Genomic DNA, 23361 nt, shown 5'->3' on the forward strand with positions numbered 1-23361 from the left:
CACCAGCTTAAACTGGGCGGGAGCCTGCAGTGCCCCCCTCCCCCAGCCTCTGGCCCCCTGGCTTTGCCACTACTTGGTTCCACACTACAGAGGCACAGGGGGTCATAAAGGCCATTGTCCTGAGCTCCAGAAAATAGAGCAGAAGTGAACAACAGAGAGAGGGCCTCTCTCAGGCTCCTTGATGAAAACTGAAGTCCACTGGAAAAGTGAAGAGAATCACTGCAACAAAGGCACACCAGATCACCATACTTGGAAGTCGAAGGGATCATCACCTCCCATCAGAACCTGGACCATCTTCAGGGGAAGGGCAGCTGGAACCTCCAGAACCTTGCAGAGTTCAACCCTGCAAGAAGACAGGGAGCTCAACTGAGGACTTGCAGCCAGAAATCTACCTGAATCTCATAGGTCTGCTACTGACTTGCTGAGACTCATTGACTAATATCTGCACACTGCTGCCCATGTTGGCTATTGTGACAGCAGAGACATACCCTGAAAGAGACCCTTCATTTTCATTTGCTATTTGCTATTTTCAAAAAAATTTTTTGTTCTTATTTTTAATTTTAAATTTTTCTTTTTTCTTTTTCTACTCTTTTCAAATTTTTGTTTTTCTCTTCTTTTTTCTTTCTTTTCTCCTCTCTCTCTCTCTTTCTCTCTCACTGTTCCACATTATTCTTTATCTCCCTTTTTGTTCCTGCTGCCCTAATTCAGATTTCTTCTTTATTTCTCTTTTCTTCTCTTTTTCCTTCTCTTGATTTTTCATTAGTTTTAAAGGAAAGCAAATACAGTTTCTAGCCTCCCTATTGCTATTAGGTTGTTCTGTTCTCATCTTTGTTCTTTCATTCTGTCTTTTCCTCCTATCTTCAACAGCTTCTTAGAGTTTGCATGATCTTCCTGTGTACTCTGCCTCACTGCTAACCTTCCCCTATCCTTCTACCTTTCTATTCCTCCCTCCCCAACTCCTTCTAACTCCCTATCCCAAAGGGTAAAGTTGCTATATTGAAGAGTTTATTTACTATAAAAATATATTGAGTTGGTCCTCAATTTTGATTTAATTCACACAGTTAAAGGTGATAGATTAATAACTACTACAAATTGTCATTTTCTAAGAGGTACTTGATGGTATTGTGTTGCTAATTATATCACTTGGGCTAAGGTGTTGTGATTGATCTAATCAGTTGTCCTTCCTGGTATAATGAAAATGAGACAGCCTCAGAGTCATTAGAGACTAAAAACCTAAAGACCAGCTGTATCTGGAAGACAACTCTGAGAAGCAATCATTCCATAAGTGTTCTAAATACAAGCAACAAAGATACTTACAATAAGCAATTTCAAAGTATCAACCCAGGAATTAAACCAAGGACAGTACCAAAAACAAAAATGAAAAGACATTTAAGCAAGGCACAAACTCAAACTTCCATCCCACCAAAACCAAATTCTGGGGGAATCGATGTGGAAAAGTCTGGTAATCAACCACATAGACACCCTGAACTGATAGCACAGGAAGTAACAAAACAGATAAATAAGGGTCTAGAAAAATTCAAAACAGAAATAATTTCCCACATAATTACAGAGATGGTGAGCAGAGTGAAAGACATGATTAGAGGCTCTAGAACAGATACAGATAAAGAAAAATAGATGAGCTCAGAACCATGCTGGAAGCCATGAATGGCCAGCATAAGAAATAAATGGAAACCATGATCACCCAACATAAGAAAGAAATGGAGGGTCCTACGGCCAAGAAGGTGAGCTGGTCCTAGCACCCAGAAGGAAACTCCCCCGCCTCCATCCCAGGCTCCTAGGGCAGTGCAGCTCAGCTGGTCCCAGCACCCGGAAGGAAGCTCCCTGCCTCAATACCAGGCTGCTAGGGCAGAGAAGCTCAGCTGGTCCCAGCACCTGGAAGGAAACTCCCCGCCTCCATCCCAGGCTCCTAGGGCAGTGAAGCTCAGCCAGTCCCAGCACGCGGAAGGAAGCTCCCCCACGGCCATCCTAGGGCAGAGAAGGTGAGCTGCATGGGTGCCAAAAGCAACCCCCCCCCGTGGAAATGAGAAAATGAGAAGACATATAAACAAGCCTCAAAAACAGACTTCCAGATCACCTACAGCAACCCCAAAGAGAAATAAGATGGAACAATCTGATACTCAACCACCTGGACTCTCTGAACTGGCAACAAAAGAGGATCTGGGAAAAATGAAATCAGAAATAATTACTCAAGTAACAGCAAGGATTTTGCTCATGGTGCAAGACATGATTAATAAATCTAGAGAGGACACAGATAAAAAAATAGAGTATCTGAGGAACATGATGGAATCCCAACATAAGAAACAAATGGAATCCATAAAACAGATACAAACAGATTTCCAAGAGATTAAAAACTCCATCGAAAGTCTGCACAGCACAATGAACAAATGTGAGGATAGAATTTCACATATAGAAGATAAGATTGCAATTAGTGAGGAGGAAAAGAAAAATTGCTTTAAAATTGTAAGGGAACATGAGAAATCAATCCAGCACCTGCTAGACGATGCAAAGACGAATAACATAAGACTGATCAGAGTCAATGAAGAAAGAGGAAAGAGTGCAGATGACATAAAAAAAACTCTTCACAGAAGTGATGGCAGAAAACTTCCCAAGGAGGGCAAAAGAACTTGACATGCATATAAGTGAGGCATATAGGACTCCAACTAGCCTTAATCAAAAAAAAATCTACACATAGGCATGTAATAGTTAGGATTCCAGAAATCCAACAGAAGACCAAAATTCTACAAGCAGTGAGAGAAAAGAAACAAATCATGTACAAAGGAAAGCCCATCAGGATCACAGCAGACTTCTCAATGCAAACCCTCAAGGCAAGAGGATGGAGTGATGTATTTCAAACCCTAAAGGAAAACAGCCTCCAACCCAGATTGATACACCCTGCAAAAGTATCTTTCAAAATTGATGGAGAAATAAGATACTTTCATGATAAAGAGCACCTCAGGAACTTCATGAATACCAAACCACCACTCCAAAAAATGTTAGACAATACCCTAGGAAAAGACAATGAGGATCACAACCCCAGGAAACCCAGCAGAATGAATCCATTGGGTGTGACAAATTAAACGCAAAGGGGGAGAATCCAACAAAAAGAAAAAGTCATGACAAGGCTTTTAAAACTTTTGACTTCATCTCCCTAATGAGTGTCTAATTCAATCTTATTATTGTACTGATTAGTATTTTTCTGTTTCTAGAATTGCACACCATTCCTTGTGCTATACTGGCTATTTATCATCTTCTTATGTCTACATTTTAATTGGGTTGTCTATTAATGAGCTCTAAGAATTCTTTATATATTCTGGTCATAGGTTATATGCATTGTAAATATGTTTAAGGACTACTTTTCATTTTAATAATGTCATTTAAAGTTCTAAATTTTGATGGAATCTCATTTATCAATTTTTTTTCTTTTATACATCATTTTTTTTGTATCCTAGGTAGTTCTTGCCTACCATGAATTCATAAATATTTTCCCTTATAATTTCTTCTTAATGTTTTGTACTTTAAGGCTTTCTTATTTAGGTTCATAGATCCTTTCAAGTTATTTTCATGTATGGAAAAAAAAGCTTGAGGTTAATTTTTTATATACGGATACCAGGTGTTCTAGTGCCATTTGCTGAAGACACTATCTCTTCCTGGGTTGTTGAATCACGTTTATAGTCTATAAAATGCTAATGTTAAATAATCTTTCAAAACTCAATGGACCATATATGTGTGGTTCTATTCCTAGATTCTCTGTTTTATTCAAATGATCTATATCTCTTTCCTTACACCAACACTGCCTTGATTACTGTAGCTTTAGAAGAAGTCTTAAAATTGGGTGCTGAACATCCTCCAACACTGTTTTTGTCTTTTCTGGGTCCTTTGTACTCCTACATAACTTTTAAATTTCAATATCCAGTTCTTCATTGATAGCAAGTATACAGAGACCTGAATTTTTATATATACCTTGTGTTTTCTAATCCTGCTAAATTCAAGTACAAGTTCTAGGGGCTCCTAGAGATTTCTTAGTATTTTCTCTGTAGCTGATTATTTCATCTACATATAAAGATTTTGCTTCTGCCATGCCAATCCTGTTCTTGTCGTGTCATTTTACTACCAGATTATTTTGGTTTAGACCTATGTTTCAAAGTCTAATATGGACAGATGAAGAGTAGGCATATATGCCCTTGTTCCCCACCTTAGGGAGAAAGCATTGTATCATCTCCATTCATACAAGGAGTTTTTGTTGGAAGTATGGAGTACATGTCTTTAATCTGTTGAGAAGGTTCTGTTCTACTTCTAGTCTCCTGATAGCTTTTACCATGAACAACTGTGGAATTTAGTCCAATACTCTTTCTCCAACTAGTGACAGGATCATATGGCTTTCTCCTTTCCTCTGTTAAAATGATTGCTTTTGGGGGTGGGTCTTCCAATGGTGAACCAACACTGCCATCCCTATAATAAAACCACTTTCTACATATTGCCAAAAAAAAAAGAAAGAAAGAAAGAAAGAAATGGAGGGCCAGGGATTTAGCTCAGTGGTTTCACTGCCTGCTGCACAAGCTCAAGGACATGAGTTTGATCCCTGGTACTAATAAAGAAAAAGAAAAAAAGAAAGGGAATCATGAAACAGATTCAAACAGATATCCAGGAGATTAAAAACTCCATTGAAAGTATTCACAGCAGATTAAGGGAATGTGAAGATAGAATATCAGATATAGAAAACAGGATTGTGGTTAATGAACATGAAAAGAGAGATTTCTTCAAAATAGTAAAGGACCACAAGAAAGCAATCCAGCAGCTGCTAGATGATGCAAAGAAGAAAAGCATAAGACTGATAGGAGTCCACGAAAAAGCAGGAGAAAGCACAATTGACATTTAAAAACTGTTCACAGAAGTAATAGTAGAAAACTTCCCAGACAGAGGTGGAGAATTGGACATATAGATAAGTGAGGCATATAGAACTCCAACTAGCCACGATCAATAAAAATGTACACCTAGACATATAATAGTCAAGATCCCAGAAACCCAACAGAAGAACAAAATCCTACAAGCAGTTAGAGAAAAGAAACAAATCACCTACAAAGAAAAGCCCATCAGAATCACAGCAGACTTTTCAACACAAACCCTCAAGCCGAGGAGAGCCTGGAGTTAAGTATTTCAAGCCCTAAAAGAAAATAATTTCCAACCTAGACTGTTGTATCCTGCAAAATTATCTTTCAAAATCGATGGGAAAATTAGATACTTCCATGACAAAGAACACCTGAGAAATTTCATGAACACCAAACCAGCACTCCAAACAATTCTAAACAGTATCCTAGAAAAAGACAATGAAGGTCACTGCTCCATGAGGCCCAACAGAGGGAAGCCACCAGGCAAGGCAAGAAGCTAAAGGGAAAGGGGGAAAAATTCAAAAAAGAGCCAACAACAATAAAACATCACGACAAGGATGAGTCAATATCTATCAATTATAGCCATCAATGTTAATGGCCTCAATTCACCAATCAAAAGAAATAGAATGGCAGAATGGATTAAGAAGCAAAATCCAACAATATGCTGTGTACAGGAAACACACCTAATTCAAAAAGAAATTCACAGACTGAAAGCAAAAGGATGGAAAATAGTTCTCCATGTGATAGAAACCAAAAAAAAGCAGGGGTAGTGATCTTATTTGCAGACAAAATAGATTTCAAACCAAAACTACTTAAGAGAGACAAAGATGTGAAGGGAACAATCCAAGAGGAAGAGATGACAATCCTAAACATATATGCACCAAATGTGAATGCTCCCAACTATACAAAACAAATATTAATGGACATGAAAAACCAAATAACTACTAATACAATTGTAGTGGGGGACCTCAACACCCCTCTATCACAAACAGACAAATCATCTAGAAAAAAAATCAACAACAAAATTCTAGAACTGAACCAAGCTATTGAACAAATGGACTTAAGAGATGTTCAGAGAGTGTTCCACCCTACAAAATAAGAATATACATTCTTTTCAGCTGCACACAGGTCATTCTCCAAAATAGACCACATGCTAACTCATAGGACATGTTTAAGTAAATGTAAAAGAATTGAAGTTACTCCCTGTATATCATCAGGCCATAGTGCAATAAAATTGGAGATCAATAACATAAGAAACCACAAAACTCCCACAAACACATGGAAATTGAATAACACCCTCCTGAACAACCAATGGGTCACAGGGGAAATTAAAGAAGAAATTAGACAGTTTCTACAAGTAAATGATAATGCCAGTAGAACATACATGAATCTATGGGACACAATGAAAGCAGTTCTAAGCAGGAAATTCATAGCAGTGAATGCCCATATTATGAAAACAGAGAGAACTCAAACAACGTCATGCAGAACCTCAAGCTCCTAGAAAAAGAAGAGCATAACAAACCCAAAGCTTGTACAAGAGAGGAAATGATAAAGATCAGAGCAGAAATCAATGCAATGGAAACTAAGAGAATAATACAAAAAAATCAATGTATCAAAGAGTTGGTTTTTCAAAAGAATAAATAAAATCGATGAACCTTTAGCCAACATTATCAAAAAAAAGGAAAGAAAAGGCTCAAATACATGCAATTAAGAATGAAAAAGGTGAAATCACAACAGAGCCAGCAGAAGTCCAGAGGATCATCAATACCTACTTCGAGAACATGTACTCTAATAAAATGGAAAACACAGAAGAAATAGATAGATTCCTAGATATATACAAATTGCCAAAGTTAAATGAAGAAGATATAGAAATTCTAAACAACCCAATTACAATGAGTGAAATTGAAAATGTAATAAAAAATTTACCAACAAAGAAAAGCCAACGTCCTGATGGCTTCACTGCTGAATTCTACAAGACATTTAAAGAACTATCACTATTAATCTTTAAAATCATCAATGAAATTGAAAGGGAAGCAATACTTCCACATTCATTGCTGGAAGCAAGCTTTACTTTGATTCCAAAACCAGGGAAAGACCCAACCAAAAGACAGAACTACAGGCTAGTCTCCCTAAAGAACATAGATGCAAAGATCCTCAACAAGATACTGGCAAACAGAATACAGAGGGTTGTCAAGAAGATCATACACCCTGACCAAGTCAGATTTATCCCAGGAATGCAAAGATGGTTCAACATACATAAATCAATAAATATAATACACTATATTAACAGAGTCAAGGACAAAAACCATATGATCATCTCAATAGATAAAGAAAAGGCATCTGACAAAATCCAACACCTATTCATGATAAAAAAAAAAAAAAAACCTACAGAAAATTGGAAAAGAAGGTCTTTATCTCAACCTGATTAAGGCTATCTATGAAAAACCAACAGCCAACATCATACTAAATGGTCGAAAACTGAACACTTTCACGCTAAAATCAGGAACAAGACAAGGATGCCCACTATCACCACTCCTGTTCAATATAGTTATGGAAACATTAGCCGTAGCAATTAGAAAAGAGAAAGAAATAAAAGGAATAAAGATAGGAAAGGAAGAAGTTAAATTGTCATCATTTGCTGATGATATGATGCATACATTGAAGACCCAAAAAACTCAGCCAAAAGACTTCTAGACTTAATTGACAGATTCAGTAGAGTAGCTGGCTACAAGGTCAACACTCAAAAAACAATAGCCTTCTTATACACAAATAACAGACTCACTGAGAGAGAAATTAGGGAAACAATTCCTTTTACAATAGCATCCAAAAAAATGAAATATCTAGGCATCAATCTATGAAAGGAAGCAAAAGACCTCTACTGAAAACTAGAGCACTCTGAAAAAAGAAATTGAACAGGATATAAGAAAATGGAAAGACATCCCTTGCTCTTGGGTAGGAAGAACCAATATAATGAAAATGGCCATACTTCCAAAACTGCTATATAGATTTAATGCAATGCTAATTGAAAATTCAACAATATACTTCACAGAACTAGAGAAAACAATTCAAAAATTCATTTGGAACAAGAAGAGACCTAGAATGGCAAAAGCAATTCTAGCCAACAGAGACATGGCAGGGAGTATCACAACCCCAACTTGAAACTATACTACAAAGGTACTGTGATTAAAAAACAACAACAACAACAACATGGTACTGGCAAAGAAACAGACCAGAGGATCTCTGGAATAGATTAGAAGATGCAGAAACAACTTCAGACATACTCAGCCACCTCATCTTTGACAAGGGAGCCAACCACCCTCATTGGAGGAGAGATAGCCTATTTAACAAATGGTGTTGGAGGGCTGGGGATTTAACTCAGTAGTTCCACTGCCTGCCTCGCAAGCTCAAGGTCCCAAGTTCGATACCCAGTACCAAAAAATAATAAATAAATGGTGTTGGAAAAACTAGATTTCAACCTGTCAAAGATTAAAACTAGACCCACATCTATCACCATGCATTAAACTAAGATCGAAGTGGATTAAAGATCTAAATATTAAAACAGAAACACTAAACTTGCTGGAAGATAAGTTAGGTAGAACTCTTGAAGAGATTAGCATAGGAAAAGGCTTTATGAACAAAACCTCAGTAGCACAGGAACTAGCACAAAGAATCAACAACTGGTATCTCATCTTATTAAAAAGCTTCTGCACTGCAAGAGAAACCACCAACAGAGCTAAGAGACAACCTACATAGTGGGAAAAAATTTTAGCAGCTGTACCTCAGACAAAGGACTGCTATCTAGATTATATAAAGAACTGAAAAAAATCAGACCCCCAAAATTTAAAGACCCAATTCAAAAGTGGACATCTGAAATGAACAGACATTTCTCAGATGAAGAAGAAAAAGCACCAAGTAAACATATGAAAAAATGTTCAACATCACAGGTCATTTGAGAGATGCAGATGAAAATAACACTGAGATTCCACCTTACCCCAGAAAGACTGGCTGCTATCAAGAAATAAACAAATAACAAATGCTGGTAGGGGTGTGGGGAGAAAGGAACCCTTCTCCATTGTTGGTGGGAGTGCAGACTGGTGCAACCACTGTGGAAATCAGTATGGAGATACCTCAAAGAAGTAGGACTAGAGGTCCCATTTGACCCAGTTATTCCCCTGCTGGGTATCTTCCCAAAAGAATTAAAAGAGTCATACCATAGTGATATATGTGCACCCATGTTTATAGCAGCAGTTTGTAATACCTAAAGCTTGGAAACAGCCCAAGTGCCCATCAACTGGAAACTGGATAAAGAAGATTTTTTAAATAAAATGGAGTACTACTCAGCCATAAAGAATGAGAAACTAGACATGCCGAATCAGCCCACTGCAGACAGACAGGCCTGTGCACACCCTACCAAGGTCCTGAGTCCCATGGAAGGCACCTAATCATCCCGCTGCAGACAGGCAGGTCTGCCCACACCTCACCGAGGTCCCCAGTCCCGCAGAACACACGCCGAATCAGCCTGCTGCAGACAGGCAGGTCTGTGCATGCCCTACCGAGGTCCTGAGTCACGCGGAAGACACCGAATCACCCCGCTGCAGACAGGCAGCCACCTGATTCCACAATACAAAGACACAGAGGACACCAGACCACCAGACCAAGGTACTGAGTCGCACTGTTCCCGGCCCAGAGGTAGGGGCTTCTGAGCTGTCGTCCCATTGCTCCTGGTCCAGAGGAAGGGGCTTCCCGGTCACCATCCCTCCCACTGCTCCCAGCCCAGAGGAAAGGGCTTCTGGGCCACCTTCTGTCCCGCTGCTTCTGGCCCAGAGGAAGGGGCTTCTGGGCCACCATCCTACTGCTCCTGGTCCAGAGAAAGGGCTTTCCTGGCCACCATACCTCCAGCTGCTCCCAGGCCACAGGAAAGGGCTTTTGGGTCACCATCCCTACGGCTGCTCCTGGCCCCTGTCCCACATCTCACAGCTCAGAGGAGGTAATCAGTGCATGCGCTAACAGCCCCCTGCCCCAGTTGAAATAAGAAAACACATAAATAAGTTTCAAAGCCAGACTTCCAGATCACCTACAGCAACCCCAAAGGGAAATGAGATGGAATACTCTGATACTCAACCACCTGGACCCACTGAACTGGCAACAAAAGGGAATCTGGAAAAAATGAAATCAGAAATAATTTCTCAGATAACAGCAGAGATTGTGCCCATAATGCAAGCCATGATTAATAAATCTAGAGAGGAGCTGAGGAACATGATGGAATCCCAACATAAGAAACAAATAGAATCCATAAAACAGATGCAAACAGATTTCGAGAAGATCAAAAACTCCATTGAAAGTCTACACAGCAGAATGAGCCAATGTGAGGACAGAATTTCAGATATAGAAGATAAGATTGCAATTAGTGACCAGGAAAAGAAAAATTGCTTCAAAATTATAAGGGAACATGAGAAATCAATCCAGCAGCTGCTAGATGATGCAAAAAAGAATAATATAAGACTGATTGGGCTCAATGAAGAAACAGGAGAGAGTGGAGATGACATTAAAAAACCTCTTCACAGAAATAATGGCAGAAAACTTCCCAAGCAGGGGAAAAGAGCTTGACATACACATACGTGAGGCATATAGGACTCCAAATAGCCTTGATCAAAAAGCATCTATACATAGGCATATAATTGTTAAGATTCCAAAAACACAACAGAAGAACAAAGTTCTCCAAGCAGTCAGAGAAAAGAAACAAATCACATACAAAGGAAAGCCCATCAGAATCACAGCAGACTTCTCAACACAAACCATCAAGGCAAGAAGAGCTTGGAGTGACATATTCCAAGCCCTAAAAGAAAACAGCCTCCAACCCAGATTGATGTACCCTGCAAAACTATCTTTCAAAATGGATGGAGAAATAAGATACTTTCATGACAAAGAGCACTTTAGGAACTTCGTGAATACCAAACCAGCACTCCAAGGAATTTTACACAATATCCTAGGAACAGACATTGAGGATCACAACCCCAGGAGGCAAAGCCTAATGTACCCATCTGGCATGACAAGAAATTAAATGTAAAGGGGGAGAACCCAACAAAAAGAAAAAGTCATGGCAATGACAAGTCAATATGTTTCAGTTATAACCATCAATGTTAATGGTCTCAATTCACCAATCAAAAGAAATAGACTGGCAGAATGGGTCAAGAAGCAAAATCCAACAATATGCTGCATACAAGAAACACACTTAATTCAAAAGGAAACTCATAGACTGAAAGTTAAAGGGTGGAAAACAATACTGCATGTGGCAGGAACCCGAAAAAAAGCAGGAGTAGCTATCCTCTTGGCAGATCAAGTAGATTTCAAACCAACACTGATGAAGAGAGACAAAGAAGGACACTACATCCTTGTAAAGGGAAGAATCCAAGAGGAAGAGATGACAATCATAAATATCTATCCACCAAACACTAGTGTACCCAACTATATAAAACAAATACTAACGGACATGAAAAGTCATACATGCACTAATACAATTGTAGTGGGGGACCTCAACACCCCACTGTCACAAATAGATAGATCAACTAGACTAAAAATAAATAATGAAATACTAGAACTCAATCGAACTCTTGAACAAATGAACTTAACAAATGTTTACAGAGTCTTTCACCCCACAAAATCAGAATACACATTCTTTTCAGCTGAACATGGGTCATTCTCCAAAATAGACCACATACTCACACATAGAACATGTTTACGTAAGTGCAAAGGAATTGAAGTTATCCCCTGTATATTATCAGGCCATAGTGTAATGAAATTGGAGATCCATAGCAAAAGAAACTCAAAAAATTTCATAATCATGTGGAAATTGAACAACACACTTCTGAATAACCAATGGGTCACAGAGGAAATTAAAGAAGAACTCAGACAGTTCCTTCAATTAAATGACAATACAACATATCGGAATCTATGGGACAAAATGAAAGCTGTCTTATGAGGGAAATTTATAGCAGTGAATATGCATATTAGGAAAACAGAACGAGCCCAATTAAACAACCTGATGCTGAACCTCAAGCTTCTAGAAAAAGAAGAGCAGGACAACCCCAAAGCTCATACAAGGGAGGAAATTATAAAGATCAGAGGAGAAATCAATGCAATGGAGACTAAGAGAATGATACAAAAAAAAAATCAATGAAGCCAAGAGTTGGTTCTTTGAAAGAATCAACAAAATTGACAAACCTTTAGCCAATCTTGTCAGAAAAAGGAAAGAAAAGGCCCAAATCCATGCAATTAGGAATGAAAAGGATGAAACTACAACAGACTCAGCAGAAATCCAGAGGATCATCAATACCTACTTCCAGAACCTATACGCCAATAAGATGGACAACACAGAAGAAATGGACAGATTCCTAGATACATATGAATTACCAAAGTTGAACGAAGAAGACCTAAAAATTCTGAACAACCCAATATCAACCAATGAAATTGAAAATGTAATTAAAAACTTAGCAACTAAGAAAAGCCCAGGCCCTGATGGCTTCACTGCTGAATTCTACAAGACATTTAGAGAGGAACTGCTGCCACTACTGTTTAAACTCTTCAATGAAATTGAAAGGGAAGCAATACTCCCAAATTCATTCCTGGAAGTAAGCATCACCTTGATCCCCAAAGCAGAGAAAGACCCAACTAAAAAAGAGAACTATAGGCCAATCTCACTAATGAACATAGATGCAAAAATCCTTAATAAGATACTGGCAAACAGAATGCAGAAGAACATCAAGAAGATCATACAGCTTGATCAAGTGGGATTCATCCCAGGGATGCAGGGGTGGTTCAATATACGAAAATCAATTAATGTAATACACTATATCAATAGAGCCAAGGACAAAAACCATATGATTATCTCCATAGATGCAGAAAAAGCATTTCACAAAATCCAACATGCATTTATGATAAAAACTCTACAAAAAATTGGAATAGATGGCCTCTACCTCAAACTGGTAGAAGCCATCTATGAAAAACCAACAGCCAATATCATACTAAATGGTCACAAACTGAAATCCTTCACACTAAAGTCAGGAACAAGACAAGGATGTCCACTATCACCACTCTTGTTCAATATAGTTCTGGAAACATTAGCCACAGCAATTAGACAAGAGAAAGAAATAAAAGGAATAAAGATAGGTAATGAAGAAGTCAAATTGTCATTATTTGCAGATGACATGATACTCTATATAGAAGACCCCAAGAACTCCACCAAAAGTCTTCTAGACTTAATAACCAAATTCAGTCAAGTAGCTGGTTACAACGTCAACACACAAAAATCAATAGCTTTCCTCTACACCAATGACAGACTCACTGAGAGAAAAATAGGGCAAATAATTCCTTTCACAATAGCATCCAAAAAACTGAAATACCTAGGAATCATCCTAATGAAAGAAATCAAAGAATTCTTCTCTGAAAACTATGGCACTCTGAAAAGAGAGATTGAAGGTGATATCAGAAAATGGACAGACATCCCCTGCTCCTGGGTAGGAAGGATTAATACAGTGAAAATGGCCATACTTCCAAAACTGCTATATAGATTTAATGCAATTCCAATTGAGATCCCAGCAGCATACTTCATAGACCTCAAGAAAACAATCCAAAAATTCAGTTGGAGCAAGAAGAGACCCAGAATGGCAAAAGCAATTCTAGGTAACAGAGACATGGCAGGGGGTATCACAATCCCCAACCTGCAACTCTACTACAAAGCTCCTGTGATAAAAACAGCATGGTACTGGCAAAGAAACAGACTTGAGGACCAGTGGAACAGATTAGAAGATGCAGAAACAATGCCAGACACACTCAGCCACCTCATCTTTGACAAAGGAGCCAAACACCCTCACTGGAGGAAAGATAGCCTCTTTAATAAATGGTGCTGGAAAAATTGGGCTTCAACTTGCCAAAGATTAAAACTAGACCTATATCTCTCACCATGCACTAAACTAAAATCAAAATGGATTAAAGATCTAAATATTCAAATAGAAACTCTGAACCAGTTGGAACAGAGGTTAGGTAGAACCCTTGAAGACATCGGTGTAGGAAAAGATTTTATGAACAAAACCTCACGTGCCCATGAACTAGCACAAACAATCAACAAATAGGATCTCTTCTTACTAAAAAGCTTGTGCACAGCAAGAGAAACCACCAGCAGTGTGAAGAGACAACCCACAATGTGGGAAAAAAGCTTCACCTGCTCTTCCTCAGACAAAGGTCTACTATCTAGAATCTATAAAGAATTTAAAAAGATCAGACCTCCCAAATTTAAAGACTCAATCCAAACATGGGCATCTGAAATGAACAGACATTTCTCACACAAAGAAGTAGAAATAGCAAATAAATCCATGAAAAAATGCTCAACATCACTGGTCATTCAAGAGATGCAAATGAAAACAACACTGAGATTCCACTTCACTCCAGAAAGAATGGCTGCTATCATGAAATCAACCAATAACAAATGCTGGCGGGGCTGTGGGGAAAGAGGAACCCTGCTCCACTGCTGGTGGGAGTGTAGACTGGTGCAACCACTGTGGAAATCAGTATGGAGATACCTCAAAGAACTAGAACTGGAAGTCCCATTTGACCCAGCTATTCCCCTGCTGGGGATCTTCCCCAAAGAATTAAAAGAATCATACCACAGTGATATATGTGCACCCATGTTCATAGCAGCACAGTTTGTAATAGCTACAACTTGGAAACAGCCCAAATGCCCATCAACTGGAGACTGGATAAAGAAAATGTGTTTTTTTAATAAAATGGAGTACCACTCAGCCATAAAAAAATGAGAAATTAGAGACATTTATAGCTAAGTGGATGCACATTGAGGTGATACTCTTAAGTGAAATAAATTGGACACACGTGTGTAAATACCGAATAGCTTGTCTGGTGTGAGAAACTAAAAGTGTAAATAAGGACTAAATGTATAATAGGTAATGTGAAATAGGAAGAAAAGGAGCAAAGGGGAAGGAAGTGGGAGGGCTAGGGGAAAGGATAGAAGGGAATGGGATTAATATGAGAAAATGGAAAAATAGGAACAAAATCCTTGTAAATAGGGAGGACTGGAGGGGTTGAAGGGAGGGCTGGGCAAGGGTGAGAAAATAAGAACCAAGAGAGACTATGTAAAGGTGCAAATTTCCAATGATGAATGTCATTATATTGTATACCTAAAATGTACCAATGATTAGAATGAATAATCGATAAAGTAAAATAGGAAGAAAAGGTCCAAAGGGGTAGGGGTAGTGGAAGGGGCAGGGGAAAGGAAAGAAGGGAAAGGAAAAATGCTGAGAAATGGAAAAAAATGGAAATAAAGTCTTTGTAAATAGGGAAGGGTGGAGGGCGTGAAGGGAGGGCTAGGAATGGGGAAAAAATAAGAACCAAGATGCATTATGTAAAGGTACAATTCCCAATGAGAAATGTAATTGTGTTGTATACCTACAATGTACCAATAAAAGAATTTAATACCAAAAAAAAAAAAAAAGAATGAGAAACTAGAGATATTTATAGCTAAATGGATGCATATTGAGGCCATACTTTTTTTTTTCATATTAAACTTGTAATTTTATTCAGGTTTGATTTAAACAAATGTGACAGGGAGAGAGCCCGCAGGAAAGGCTGAAGCCCATGGGGGCAGGGCCCTCCCGGATGCCTGAGGATGGGGCACATCCCTTCCCCTTTTCTCTTCCCTCCCCATCTAAAGGGGTATAGGGAGAGACACAGGCAGGGGAGAGAGCTGGTCCCCAGTCTGTGCGGGTGGTGTTGGGGTAAGGAGCTATGGGGAACAGGGGATCAGATCATGGACGAATAGGGAAAAGGGCACAAGGACCATTTACCAGAATCCACTGTGTTCTGATTCCAAACTGAATTTTAAAAATTGAATTAAAAAAAACAAACAAACAAAAACTCAACCACAAGCAGCACCCACCCCTTCTCCCCCACTAGGGCTGTAGTGCAAGGGACAAGAGGAGGGCAGCTTCACCAAGGCCATGGATCCCTCACTCCTGGCCAAGGGAGCTAGGTGAAGGGCAGGGGCTCCCCGACAGATTGAGGGGGTCAGGGAAACCAAAATAAAACGTCAAATAAATTGCGTAAGAGGAGTCCAGCCAAGGGCCCAGCTAGAGTGGTGCCAGGCTGAGGGAGGGGCTGAGGCCATACTCCTAAGTGAAATAAATAGGACACACGTGTAAATACCAAATAATTTCCCTGTTGTGAGAAACTGAAAGTGTAAGGATTAAAGTGATTAAAATGAATAATTGATAATTTGAAATAAAGAGAAAAGATCCAAAGGGGTAGGAGAAGAGGGAGGGGAAGGGGAAAGGAAAGAAGGAAAAGGAAAAATTATAAGAAAAGGAAAAAATGGAAACAAAATCTTTGGAAATAGGAAAGGGCGAGAAGGGAGGCCAGAGAATGGGGAAAAAATAAGAATCAAGATACATCATGTACAGGTACAAGTACCCAATAATAAATGTAAATGTATTGTATACCTAAAATGTACCAATAAAAGAATTTAAGCAAAAAAAAAAAAAAGAAGAAAAAGACAGAGATAATCTGTATCTTTTGCCCTATTGAGTTCCAGCACCTAGCACAGGACCTCCTTGGTACATGGGAGGTACTAAGTTTTTGTTTAACGAAAGAAAGAAAAATAAACTGAAAAGGAAGGAAAGTATGAAAGTAGGTAGGAAAGAAGAAGTGGGGTTGTGGAGGAGTGACAGAGAGAGAAACAGAGGTGGAGAGAAAAGGAAACAGGGACAGAGAGAAGGTAAACAGGAAGAAAATTTTTTCTTCTGTTTCCACACCTATAAAAATGAGCAATCATATCTGTCTCCTAGAGTAATATTTTTAAAATAAGATCCAAATATTGAGAGGTGTTATATGAAGTCTTTTGTAAGTATAAAAATCTAACTGAAAAAATGTTTGTAAAATTTCATTATTTACAAAGTACTTGCATGTACCTTACAGAACCTCACAAAAATATTTAGCACACCTATCTCCCCTTAAGCTGGGAGCTTCTCCAGGCTAGGGGGTTCTCCTTTCCCCAGGTACTCTGAGCCATCTTTATGATGTCCATCACATGGTAATGGTTAATACTATGCATATACTTTCTGCCCTTGGGAATATCGGAGCCTGTTGCATACTTATCACCCTCCATCCCACCATTTCCCAGTTCCCTGGCCCAGTTCTTGGCAGTCCCAGCTGCCTCCCTTAATGAAACCCAATGAACATTTTGCTCTGACATTCAGAGGGGGACCACACTGGAAGAAACAAAATGTAAAAGACCAAGAGGAATCAGAATGGTGTTGCTGTTGTGGTAGGAGAAAACTGCCAGGATTCATGGGCCCACCTGTTACTTTGCAGAAATTTCATCCTTACTCAGACAACCTCCTTCTCAAGTACTTTGTGTAGCCAAAGTTGGAGGGCTCAGCTAGCTTTGCTTACCCAGGCATTTGGAAGTGGAGAGTCTTGCTGCTACCTCTAAACTTGAGCTCAAACTAGACTCCCAGTGCTGTGGCTGGGTCCATCCCTAATGGGTGGAGAACTTTCTAGTGTTTGCATTTTCCTCCAATGGACTCACCTTCCTATCAATGGCAGGTTTTTCCCTTGTCCAAACCATCCTACTTTCACAATAACTGCTGGTAGGTTTAACCAGACTCCTGGGAGTTTCTCACCGGCACGGAGAAGGATCCAGAAGTGTTAGAAATTGAGATTCACCAGCCTGAGACAAGGAACCATACCTTGCTGTGACGGTTAATTTTATAAACTTGACCACAGGATACCCAGACACTTGTAGAACATTATAACAGGGGTACCTGGGAAGGTGTTTCTGGATAAGATTAACATCTGAGTTGGTAGACTTCATAAAGCAGAGTGTACTCCCAAATGTGGATGAGGTGCTTCCCATCAGTCAAAGGCCTGAACAGAATAAAAGGCTGCATAACGGGAAACTTCTCCCTAGCTGCCTTGAGCTTGGACATAGTCTTTTCCCACTTTTGGACTTGAATTCAAACATTGGCTATTCTTTGGTCTCAAGACTACCAGGCTTTGGACTGGAGCTTATATTATTGGCTCTCTCTCATATTATTATCTCTCTCTCTCTCTCTCCCTCTTTCTCTGGAGAACCCTGATTAATACACTTGCCAGGGAGAACATATTGCAAACTTCAGACAATAGGCTCAGGCTGTCCATTGTGTCTTTTTTCACCCTCTTGAGTGAGGATATCACCCCACCCCATTGTCATTAGAGTCAATGCCAGAGCACAGGCACATGAGCTGCCTCACACACACATACCTGTCTCTGGTCCTGCCCCCTTAACTCACATGGTACCAATACCCCTTCCAGAGGAAAAAAGAAAATTGAAATAACCAACAAATTAGTGTATAAGGGGAATGATGGGTATTTTTTGTTTTCTTCTTAATAACTTTCTGTTTTATTAAAATATTTCTGCAATGAAGTGACCATGTGAAGCATTTACCTGACAGAATAGTTATGACCATTAAATTAGATAATGCTTATAAAAAGACTGTACAACAGGTTTTAATAAAATTGGGCTCTCGTTTTTAAAATCTAACTAAAAACAATAATACATCTTTATAGAACTTCATGGTTTGCAAAGTACTTTAATATACTTTATTTCATTTGGATACTAACAACTTGAGATGGATTTATTATTTATCATTCTTGTTTTACAGATTAGAAAACTGAGGCTTAAAGACATTAAAAAGATGAGGCCCAGATGATTCAGTGAAGAGCAAAATGGCAGAGCCAGGACTAAGCTCTGGGGCCATTAGGTTAACCCTGCTCACTGACTCACCTTGCTGCCCCATGGTAAAAAAACAAAACAAAACAAAACAAAAAAACACCTCTTGCTCCCAGGACCATAGCTCCTGTCCCTTCAGTGGCACTGCAGGTCATGTCTGGACCTCTATAGAAAAGAATCCAGTATTGCTTGGCAGTTACCCCTGACTCAGGGCTCTCTGTTAACTCCAGAGTCTAGAAACCAGGCATCAGTACCCTAATCCCCACAAGCTCCTTGTAGGCCATGAAATCTGGATAAACCCCAGGCCTGAAAGATACAGGAGGAAGACTCATTTCCCCAGAGTCACTGGCTGGATCCAGAGGCCCAGGGATGGACTAGGACAAGAGCTGCCTCTGGCAAGCAGGTTGGCAACTGGCTCACAGCTTCCCCACCTGGCTGTGAGCCAGCCCCTGGAGTGTGGGATAAGGAGCAAGGATATTCCACTTTACCATGACTCCACTTGAGTAGCTCTTGTGGTTTAGATCTAGAATGCTCCCCAGAACTCTCATATGCTCAGATGTGGTTTTTGGAAGGTGATTGGATTATGGGGGTGCTATGCTCACAATTGGATTGACACATTGATAAATGTATAACTGAATATGCTGTAAGGAGGTGGGGCCTGGTTGAAGGTTGGTCACTGGCCAGGAGGGGGGCTGGTGTAGTGACCTAGAAAGGTGTATTCTCATCTCCAGCTCCTTCCTTCTCTTTCTGCTTCCTGGCTTCCCTGAAAGCTGGTGAGCAGCTTTTTTCTGACATGCTCTTCCACTATGGCATTTCTGCCTTGGAGCTGACCAACCATGGACTGATTCCTCTGAAAATTCTGAGCCAAAATAAACCTCTCTTCCATTAAGTTGTTGGTATTGGGTATTATTTCCCAGTGACAAGAAAGTGACTAATACAGTAACCAAGGGCAAAGCACGTAAAGCATTTGTTTATTCATATTTGTACAATGATTCAAATGCCTATTATCTTTTTAGCTCAAAGGAAAGAAGTTTTTAAGTAAAACATAGTACCTAGGTAATGCTTTGAACTCTTTGGCATGGAGGGTGGGGTGACAAAGCATTTTGTGAAAAAGTTCAGCTTCCCATTCTGCCCCAGTTTGGATCTAGAATGTCTACCTCAAAGCCCACATGTTAAAGACTTGGTCCCCACCTTGCACTATTGTGAAGTGGTGGAAGCATTAAAAGGTAGAGTCTAGTGGGAGGTCTTGAGGATATGGGAGATGTGCTTTAGAAGAAGATTGTGGCACCACAGTGTCTTCTTTTACGCTTTTGCTCCCTGGCCATGAAGAAAGTGGTTTTGTTCTGCCATGTACTCCCTGCCATGATGTGTTTCCTCACCAGAGGCTCAAAAGCAACAGCATCAACCAATTATGAACTACAAAACTGTGAGCCAAAATGAATCTCGTCCCTCTAGAAATTAATTATTTCAGATATTTGTTATAGTGATAGACTGCTGACTAACAATCATTCATTTGATAAATATGTATTGTTAAATATGTATTGAGTACCTTCTGTACGCAGAATCTCTTCTCATAGGAACCCTGCTCCACTGCTGGTGGGAGGGTAGACTGATGCAACCACTGTGGAAATCAGTATGGAGATACCTCAAAGAACTAGGGCTGGAAGTCCTGTTTGACCCAGCTATTCCCCTGCTGGGTATCTTCCCCAAAGAATTAAAAGAATCATACCACAGTGATATATGTGCACCCATTTTCATAGCAGCACAATTTGTAATAGGTAAAACGTGGAAGCAGCCCAATTGCCCATCTTCTGGAGACAGGATAAAGAAAATGTGTTTTTTAATAAAATGGAGTACTATATAGCCATAAAGAATGAGAAATTAGAGACATTTATTGCTAAATGGAGGCACACTGAGGCTATACTCTTAAGTGAAATAAATAGGACACACATGTATAAATACCAAATAGTTTCTCTAGTGTGAGAAACTGAAAGTGTAAATAAAGACTAAAAGGTATAATAGATAATGTGAAATAGGAAGAAAAGGGGCAAAGGGGAAGGAGAAGTGGAGGGGTAGGGGAAAGGAAATAAGGGAATGGAATTAATACGAGAAAATGAAAAAATAGAAACAAAGTCTTTGTAAATGGGGGGGATGGAGGGGTTGAAGGGAGGGCAGGGGAAGGGGGAAAAATAAGAACCAAGAGAGGTTATGTAAAGGTGCAAATTTCCAATGATGAATGTCATTATATTGTATAACCAAAATGTACCAATAAAATAAAATTTAAAAAAATAATCTCTTCTTATAATTGGATATACAGCTGTAAATAAAAAAATCTTCCTCATCTTCATGGAGTATAGTGCCCAAGAAGCCCAAATGAAACCACTGACATTCAATATGGTCAGATCTCCTTTATTCTTCTTAGTACTTTTTGCAGCATTTTTTTCAATGAAATGCTCCCAAATGAGAGGAGCAGGCTCTGATCCCATGATGTTGAAAAATCCAAACTAATCTAAATACACGTTACAGCAAACAGTATGTGTCAAGGGTAATCCACTGTCTAGTCTGTAATATGCAAAATGAATATTTAAAAGATTCCTCATCCTACATTTTAATAGTAATGAATAAAATAATCAGCTGTGCTTACAACTAATAAACAATTTTTCCATCCTAAACATTTATTTGGTTGTGAACATGTTTTTCTCAAAAGTAAAGTTGTAAAAATGTTTACTTCATTACCAATAAGCATATGGCTACTTCCTTCAAAGGACACAGCCATCTGCTGCACCCCAGGTCATAAACATGTTTTAGGCTATACAGAAAAATTATGGAACATTCTGGTAAGTTGAGGTATAACTTGGAAACAACTGGTTCAGCTCATGATGTAATGGCTTAAATAACTGTGTTGCACCTAATACAGTGGCTGCAACTGCAAACCAATAGACTGTAAAAGGAGCCCAGAGCACCCAGCCTACTCAGTTTTCACAGAATCCTGCCTGCTGGACATTCTGAGCACTGACTTTCTACATCTCCTGGGAATGTTCTGAGCTGGTTACCACCAACCACATGCTGACCATAAGGGACTCTGATCCTGAGGAAGATGGAGACTAAGACCTCTGCTAGATGAGCTACTGATGTGCAATCTAAGTGGCCGCCAAAGCTATGATAGACTGACCAGTCCCTGGCAGGTAGTGCACACCTTCTGCCCCTGCCCTGTTTAGACTAGGTGACATTTGGGTATGATGGTTTACTTGACATCCTGAACATAAGTCTTCATTTTGACATGAGGACTAATTCCTTGGAATAATAATAATAAAAAAAACCAGTCATTTCCAAACCCCAAAAAAGATATTCTGGAGAGTCCACTGTGCTTTAAAGTTCCTATTTTTATTTTTATGAAAATCAAGCTAGGGCTCTATTGGAGCTCCAAAGAGTAATTCAGTGGGCCTCCAAGTGAGACATTTTCCCCAATGTGATAACCTGTGAAAATCCCTGAATTGTCCACCAAGATCTACCTCCACCTCTCCCACCTTCAGCTAAGAGACCAGCTGTATCCATAGGCCTTTATCATCCAGAAGACCAACCTCAAAGGCCCCACAGAGGCCTCACCAGGGTGTGACTTATGCCTGCAGCCCAGAACCACCACTCTGCCCCTCCCTCCCAACTGCCAACTGGCTTGGTGGGTTAGAGCACTGGGGGCTAAATCTCTGTGCTTTTTTTGTCATTGCTGTTCACAGAGATTCATTCTCTCTCTCTCTCTCCCTCTCCCCCCCCTCCCTCTCTCTCTCTCTCTCTCTCCTGCATCCAGAAAATTCCAGAACAGTGTCAGCTTTTTGTTGTTTGTGCTACCCCTACCCTAGCGCTTACATCTACTTCCCTTCCCCACTCTGCCACCAACTGAACCTCATTACTATCACCGTCACTAGCACTCATATGTTGAAAATAGAAATAAGGGTTTTTTTAAATCTTGACCACACACACATCCCCACCTCCTCTCCCTTCCGCATCTCCCACAGGAGTGTGTACACATAATATGGTGCTAGAATTGTGCCTATGCTTTTAAAACATCTCCCTCATCTTGACCCTTCGGAGCCCCACAGAACAGTTTCAGCAGCAGCCTGGAAAGTGGAGGTGCAGCTTTCCTTTACCCCAGGGACAGAATAATCACATCACAGTGCCAAGGGCCTGCCTGCAAGGTTAGCTCTTTTCACAATGCCTTAAACCTAAGCCATTTTAAGTGTTGCTCTCTTTCTTAGTTACTTTCTCATTGCTGGGGCACAATACCCAACAACCAAAAGTTAAAGGAGGCTTATTTTAGCTCAGTTTGTAGAGGTTTTAGTCCATACCCATTTGGCTCCAAGGCAAGGTGGTATGGTAGAGGAGAAATAGTCTATGGCAGAGCAGGCAGGAGGCAGCAGCCTTCCTTCTGCTTTCCCTTTTATTCCATTCAGACTACAAGCCTATTGGATGGTGCTACCCACACAGGGTGGGACTTCTCATTAACCACACCTAGAACTATGCTAAACCAATCAGTAGGGTAATTTACTTAATACATATTGTACCTTTAATCTATATTCTTACATCCTAGATCCAGTCACCGCTGAAGAGTCCTATCTATGAGTACAGGAGGCTTTAGGGGGACATCTAGATACAAGCTATAATACTCTCCTCATCTTCCCCTTA

The 23361-nt window shown here is 39.8% G+C and overlaps 1 long non-coding RNA gene across 1 annotated transcript in view; it reads right to left on the reverse strand.

Moving 5' to 3' along the window:
- Positions 1-10: 10 nt before the first annotated feature.
- Positions 11-23361, reverse strand: part of LOC147822286 (uncharacterized) — a 40657-nt gene continuing 17306 nt past the window's right edge. The window contains exon 4 of the long non-coding RNA XR_015445895.1: positions 11-343. This is a non-coding gene — a long non-coding RNA (uncharacterized LOC147822286). The remainder of the gene's footprint in view (positions 344-23361) is intronic.

This window comes from Heterocephalus glaber, unplaced genomic scaffold, assembly GCF_053883595.1.
Source record: "Heterocephalus glaber isolate CG9 unplaced genomic scaffold, H.glaber_assembly_v1.0 deba00001666, whole genome shotgun sequence".
NCBI classification, from domain to species: Eukaryota; Metazoa; Chordata; class Mammalia; order Rodentia; family Bathyergidae; genus Heterocephalus; species Heterocephalus glaber.